At 30.8% G+C, this 8,004-nt stretch overlaps 1 pseudogene; it reads right to left on the reverse strand.

Moving 5' to 3' along the window:
- Positions 1 to 4,083, reverse strand: part of LOC106752809 — a 22,682-nt pseudogene extending 18,599 nt beyond the window's left edge.
- Between the last annotated feature and the right edge of the window lie 3,921 nt (positions 4,084 to 8,004).

Genomic DNA, 8,004 nt, shown 5'->3' on the forward strand with positions numbered 1-8,004 from the left:
AAATAATTGACAAATGAATTGGCTAAAAAGCCTACTTAACCGTGACCTCCATGCATTGTGCACCGTGTGATGCAAATCAAAAGTGAGTAACCCTTCCCATCCAAAAATCTATCACGCTATTAATTCTCTTCCCAAGAAATGCTGCAGACAAATTCATGTGCACTCAATAATTAAATTAACATGCAAAGCCATTAATTTCCTTCAGACCGTGGCTTTTACCGAACCCAATGCTTTGAATGTTCTCAAAAAGTCTCATCAACAAAGTCAAACATGTGCAATATACCCACTGGACCGAGAAGCTCCTTCTTANTTAAACAAAGTTTCATCTCTTCAATGCTTACCACCNTACACCTTCCTTCCAGCTGTGATTCACACCCTCTCCCATCAAATCAATTTCTTTTCTCATTCAATAAAGTGAAAACCAAATATGNTTAAGGGAAGTCCCATCCAGACCGAGAGAGTAGTACTTTGCAACCATTTTGATGAATTCATTTCTTCATTTAATCACCACNNNANAAGTGTGTCACTTTCTCACTTTAATCACTACTTCATTCTCCAACAACTATATACTTCTTACAATCAAACCCTGCTGCAACGAAAATAGATGATGGCTGCATCATGCTCTACCGAATGCCTTTCCATCAAATCGCCTCTTCCTATACATCCACGTAGCATCTACTCTCTTTNTNCACTAGGATGAAATATAGCTCCCTTGTGCTTCCCAAGGTGTGACGCAACAACTCACTAATTAAATGCAACTAATGGAATGACNTATCTCCTCCTTCCAGCAGCGCAATTCAGCAAATAAAAAGAAGAAAAGACGTGCTCCTCTCATTCAACAAAGCCCAACAACATTGCATAAAGGAAAGAAAGTAAANTGTGCNCATCCTTCTATTCCATGAAAATAAAATATCATAAAAATGCATTCNAGTTGAAGAGAAAAGTTTTTGTTCCCCAGACCAAGGTGTTCTCTCGGCAAAGAGAGTTTTCAGCCAAAAACCTATGGAATTTCTCTCTCCACCAAAAAGTGACGGCTGATGCCTCCNAAATCCCTAGGTCAGAGCATGTTTTTAAGTGGGTGGGGTCCACCTACAATAAAACNCTAGGGCTATGTCACCATTTTTACAATTGGNCTTTTGTCTAATCTACCAAAATTAGNCCAAAATACAAACTTAATTTAAAAAGCCTAATCTATTAAATTAAAATTTGACTAATCCTAAAGTGTCTTTGTGGAGAGTCTTCACTTAATTGGTGCCCTTCCAAAAGTCTCACAGTGTGATTCCAAAATTTCCCTGAAAAATAAAAATAGGAATAATTAAGCTCAATTAATTCAAATTAATTAAAATCAGAATTATTGGTCTAATTAAGCCCAAATGGTGAAAATGACATAATAACTAAGAATTAAGCGCAAATCATCAACACAATTCGGCACGAAAAACTAAGTTAATGGTATAAAATATCGACTCATCAAAGACGACCAAGACTCATACCCTCATCCCCGAGAAATATTACCCTTAGGAGTAATTCCACAAGAACCTGAATTGTAAGGAATCTCCCGACACTCATGCAATTCATAAATCATGCTAATGAATGAGTTAAACACAACAAGCGTTGAAATAGATGAATTACTCTAACAATTAATGAAAAAAGCATCTATTATTAAGAATCAATTCAAATACATGAGAGTTCACAAGGTTACATCATCCCCCAACAACAAATAGAGTTTAGTTCCCCACAGATATGGAGAAACTAGATGAACAATGAAGAATAATGAGATAGAAAAACCCTAAAAATTGGGAGTGGAAGCTCCTGCATCCAAATCCGCCTCCAGAGGGTGAGAGAGTGTACAACTGCGCTCCTTCTACCAAAGATACAAAACCTAGGGTGCTTGGGTCTTTTAAATAAAGTGAAAACTGAACAAAAATGAAGTTTGACCATGTCGCTAGCGCTCAAGTGTCCTAAGTGGGGCATCCGAGCGGTGTGCGACACTTATTGGCGCCTCAACGCCCTATAAAGGGTGCTCGGGCGAAAAATGACACTCAAACTGACGTTCAACGCCCAAAACTAGCGCTCAGTGCTACTTTTTTTGCACATTGATTGACTTTTCTGCACATTGGTTGACTTTTCTGCACTTTGGTTGTCTTTTCTGCACTCTGTTTGACTTTTCTGCATTCCAACTATTTGGTACTTTAACTCTTCTATCAAATCATTCAAATAGCCTACAAAATCAAGGGAATTTAGTGATAAAATCATCAAGTATAACCTCAACTCTCTTATTCACAAAATTAAAGCAAAAACATGAGTTAAAACAAGTTTCTAAGTCAAAAGGGGTGCATTTAATATCAAAATTACATAAGAGATAACGGTATTTTTAACCGTTATCATGCACCTAACATGGGTACTCTCTTTCGTTGCACAAATTTAGCCTTAGATTGTATGTGTTCTTTTCGTGATGAAGTTTCATGGATGGAATGTAATACGTCTACATGCTTAAAATATGAGGGTTCACGCTTTATAGACCTTTTAGATCGATGAACTTTAGTCTTCTGTGCACCATTCATTTTAACTCTATGCAATGGAGGTACCATAAATGTGAAAGTAGGACATGCAATATCAATTAACTTTTGTCTACTTCACCTGATATGAATTTTAGCTAAAGGAATCATTCTAGGATCATATCATGCTACTTCAGAAGCACAGGGTAGACCATATGTTTGTCTCAGAGCACATCCACAACTTTCACCATCAAATCCTATATGTTTTACTCGATTGAAATCCTTAGCAATGAGTCCCAAAGCATATCTTGATACACGTCCAACCAATCTTTTATATTTGCTTCCTTTAAAAGCCTCAATCATAATATTAAGAATTTTTTGAAAGGACACATTTATCTCATTATGTTGCAAGATAATTACGTTATGAATTGCATCCCAGCACGAACAAAGATCTCCTATACTGCTTCCCAATACTCTCTGGAGGCTCTAACGAGCATACTCAACCCTGATACAAATCAAATGAACAATATCATAATACATATAACTAAATAAAATAAGATTAAAACATACCTATTTGATGTTTTGTTTCCTAAATGCATAACTCGGTTTGTCCAGCCTTTACAAAGTATGTCTTATATGGAATGACAAGACTCATTCACATATTCAAAGAATAAAGACCATAAAATACATGCATGATAAAGGCCATCAACATAGTTAGTAAACATTTACTCTTGTTCATAATCCATGCATTTCCCATGCTTCCATCACAACATCTCATGCTCCAACAGGATAAACTAACATTTTGCCCTTTTTCACATTTTTTAGAATATGGAAGCGACATAGGAGATGATAACATTCTGGAAATACAATGCCAATGACATTCATCAAAGTCTGGACTATGTTGCTAACTATGACTTGTAGATCACCCTTATATGTCATAATATATAAACTTCTAAGCCTTTCCAAAGCCTAAGTGAAATTATTTTCTCATTCACTTGATAAAAATGCAAAGGTTGCTGAAAAGCTCGACTTTGTAGATGTCACCTCAACTATCTCAAGCAATGATAGCCAATATTTATTAGTTTTGTATGTCGTATCTATCAAGGAAACAACATTAAATGCATTCACCAATTTAACTGCATCAGGATATGTCCAAAAGAGGTCACTTACCACCTCAGATTTGTTGACACATCTACTCTAGTGGATGTATGTATCATAATCCAACATTAATATCAATTGTTGTTATTCAGTTCTCGATACTTTCAATGATTATTAGTAAGTATACCTTATATATTTGCTTGATTGTTGTAACATCACAATCACTATTTTCTTTAAGAGTCGGTAGAATATTTGCAAGCTTCACCTAATTTTTAGTCATAGCAACAACTAATGACTATTAAATGAGATTTAACCTACCAACAAAAGGGTGACAAATAAAATTTGTGTCAAATCATGGTTATGATATTGACAATATAACCTTCAATATCCACCCATCTACATTAGAATTTGGCTTGTCCTTCAACTTAAGAGGAAACTCAGATTTTCTTGTGCCATATATACTCGGCTGAACATCAAGTTTGTATTTCATGTACTTTCCACCACTTTCATATCCTAACAACACAAACGTCTTTCTGCCAACTTGACTAGTAGTTTTATCAGATTTTATAGTTACCACAACAAACCCAAGATGAATAGCAATCCTTTGAACCCACTTAATTAAGTCATCATGTATGGAAAAAATCTGATCGATTGTAAAATCATTTGTATAATCTTCCTAGCACATTTCATTGATGAAAGAAGAGCAATATGACACGAATCTTGAATTTACTTGTAAATCAATCAAACTGAAAGAATAATCTTGCCTCTTACAATACAACCACCTATAACACAACTTCATCATTATTGAACACCTCACTTCTTCGATAATAATACTAATAATAATGCTCAAGAAATTATTAAAAAAAATAAACAAATTATAAAGAAATAATAAAAGAAAAAATTTAAGGAAGTAACCGAATTTTGAAATCCGATAAATTCCTTAACAAGATTTCTAAATTCAATGAAAGCCTTAACAAGATTTCACAATCTGGTAAAAGTTTTAACCAAATTTTGAAATCTAGTGAATGTCTTAATCAGGTTTCGAAATTTGATGACATCCTAAACTAAATTTCGAAATTCGGTGACATCCTAAATCAAATTTCAAAATTAGATAACTTTTTTAAATTAGATTTCAAAACCCGATTAGTTTGAAATATGGTGAAAACCTTAATCGAATTTTGAAATTTGATGACATCCTAAACCGAATTTTAAAATTCGGTGACATTCTAAATTGGATTTTGAAATTTAGTAACTTCCTAAACCAAATTTCAAAATTTAATTATTTTTTAAATCTGGTAAATTTTTTAATCGAATTTCAAAATCTAACATTTTTTTTAATCAGATATTGAAATCTAATTACTTTTAAAATTTGGTGACTCAAATTGTGAATTTTTTAAACCGACTTTTAAAATCCAAATTATTTCCTAAACATTTTCTATGTCAGAAATAAATACATGAAACTAAATAAACTTAAATGTTTATGCATTGATGTTAAATGAAGAAGAATATAGAAGACAATTGACCAAATCTCACCACCATACAACAACGAAATTAGAGACCACAAATAGAACAAGAACGAAGAAAAAGAATGCAGAGAGACAAAGAGAAAAACAAAGCTGTAAACTTGGGAGTTGGGTGTTGGGAATGCAGGAAGCCAGTAAATATACACATAAATAATTACTGATTATGTAAGTTTTTCTTTTTCTTTTTTATATATATTTACTGAAGGTATAATAATAATTTCGAGACGAAGGATGAAAGAGAAACATCTATAAAACAATTTTTTCTTATAAAAACTAAATTTATTTCCTTATTATTTTTCCTTTTCAATTATATTTATTTCTCATACATATCCACACCTAACATCAAAGTAGTTGTATGTGTTACGAAGGATGGCAAATCTGAGGGAATTGAAGACTATAAAGTTAATTTATCTCAATATAAATGGATTGGAAAAAGATAAAAAGCATGCGAAGCTTCTCGGATATTACGACATTTTTGAACATGTATATGTGACCAGAAATTACACATTAAATTCCAACACTACGTACCTTAGTGCGGAAGTAAATTAGTGCATGATTAAACTATTTTGAACAACTTTTGACTTCAAATTTATTTAAATGATATTATTAGGATTTATTATTTTATTTGAAGTTTCGAAACTATTATAATATATTCAGTAATTCTATATTAAAATGAAATCTAAATCGTTGCCTAATTGTCGTGTCACCGTAATTTTTTCTTTTGTCAGTTGTAATGAAACTAGACAAGGATGCAGGTTCTGTTTTGGATTAAAATATCATAGGATATACAAAAGACGCAAGCTTTTTTTGTGGAAAAGTTAGTAAAGAGAGAGTGTGCTACTAGGCTATACAAAGATAGGAGGAAGGCTGCACTAAAACACAACGACAATATTAGACGTCGATTAATGCCAAAACCGACGTCTATATTGACTTTAGGCGTCGGTTAGTGTTATGTTTGATGTCAATGTAGTGCCTTAGACGTCGGTTATGGCCATGCTCATCAATGCTTATTTTATACCAATATGTATAAAAAAAATAACCATAGAAAATTTGCCTTAAATTGAATTATAACAAAAATAAATTAAAAACTTCATCATGTAGATACTTTTTTGTCCTTTTATATAAAAAAAAATCTATTTCTTAACACTCACATTACCAATTAGGTGATCAAAGATTGCATTTGGTTTAGCTAAGAAAAAAACTATCAAGATGAATGACATCTATATGGCCATATAACATGATGAAAATCATCATCTTTAAGCAAAATGTGTTTGTATGTTCTTATCCTTATTTGTTAGAGGCTTTGGTGTAGGGACAAATTATAACTCCAATTGTCTTTACCATTATAATGATAACATATATTTTCATCTTATTTGCCATTATTTTAACCTTTTCATTTTTTTTTGGACATTTTTCCACTTCTAATGATAAAATGTTTCTTTGAATATTTCTGTGTGATCATATAAATGATCATGATCACTAGCATGACTACAACTATGACCACAAAAATATGAATAAGATATTATCGCATTTATGGGAGTGAAAAAAAAAACCAGTCGGCGAACTTCATGATTTTTCATCAAAAACTCATTGTTTTGTTAAGTTACAAGAAGACATGAAATTAATTCAAAATATTTGTGAAATTCTTTTTCACGATATTAGTAGTGCATGAGGATATTAGTTGCTTATATTTTTTATTTCTTTCTTTAATAACTTTATTAATACTAATAGCATTTAAATATATTTCAGTATCTAATATCTAATATCTAATATTTAAGAAAAACAATTATTTTCCGTAATATCACAAATTCAAATTTTTCAAGGTTTCAAATGTTTAGAACTAACTCATAAAAAAATTAAAATATTAATAATAATTATTTCATGTATAAAAACTATCAAATTAATAAAACAATATTAATTTATAGTAACCACAAAATGTGAACTGAAAATTATATAATTCTATAATACATATAGATAAGAATAAAATATGAAACAATGAAAGGAAAAATATGAATATTATACATATATAAACATGTAATGCTCTATAAAAAATAAAAAACAATTACCTAAAGTTAGATAGATATCTCGTGACAACGTGTTATAAAATATAAAATTGATAATTGAGAGAAGAAGAAAAAGGAAGAAGAGAGAATAATAGAGAATGAAGATTAACTTTTATGTGTTATTACTAAGAAGAAAAGTCTTATTTATAATACAAAATGCAACTCACAATATACAACTCAAGGATCACAAATAGTTTATACAAATATTATAAAGAGCAATTATTATATGAGTAACTGTAGTAAATGAATAATATAAGCGATGTATCAAATCGATATATCACTATTAATTCAAAATTATGAATCTTATTTAAAAGTAATTAAACTTTTTTATGTACACTCAATGTAATACTTTTTTCCTAATGCTTTAATTTTTAACATAGTTACACTTCTTTAATGTAATTTTATATAATATTGAAAAATGTCATAAAAGTGTCAAAATTTGAGAATACATTTAAATGACTAAGTCAAATAAAATTTTTGTTTTGATAATAAAATATTTGTTTTTAATAACCCCTTAATTTTTTTGATTTAAATAATGTTTTCATAGACTTATATATTTATTTCTCTTTAAATAATGAAAAAACCTATAAATTAATGGCTTTATAGACTATTTACTCATGTTCTTAAATTGAAAACCCTAATTTTATACGTATGTCATAAAAGTAGATAACCATTTTGCTTGATCTTCTTTATACTTTATTCACGTGATGCATATGTTCTTCACGCACCACCTTCTTTCTAGTATCGTGTCTGCGTAGAAAACCCTAAAACATTCCATAATTAGCCTCCATTCATTTCTAAAACAAGAGTTTATAGCAGTCAATA

The sequence above is a fragment of the Vigna radiata genome, chromosome 2 (assembly GCF_000741045.1).
Source record: "Vigna radiata var. radiata cultivar VC1973A chromosome 2, Vradiata_ver6, whole genome shotgun sequence".
NCBI lineage: Eukaryota > Viridiplantae > Streptophyta > Magnoliopsida > Fabales > Fabaceae > Vigna > Vigna radiata.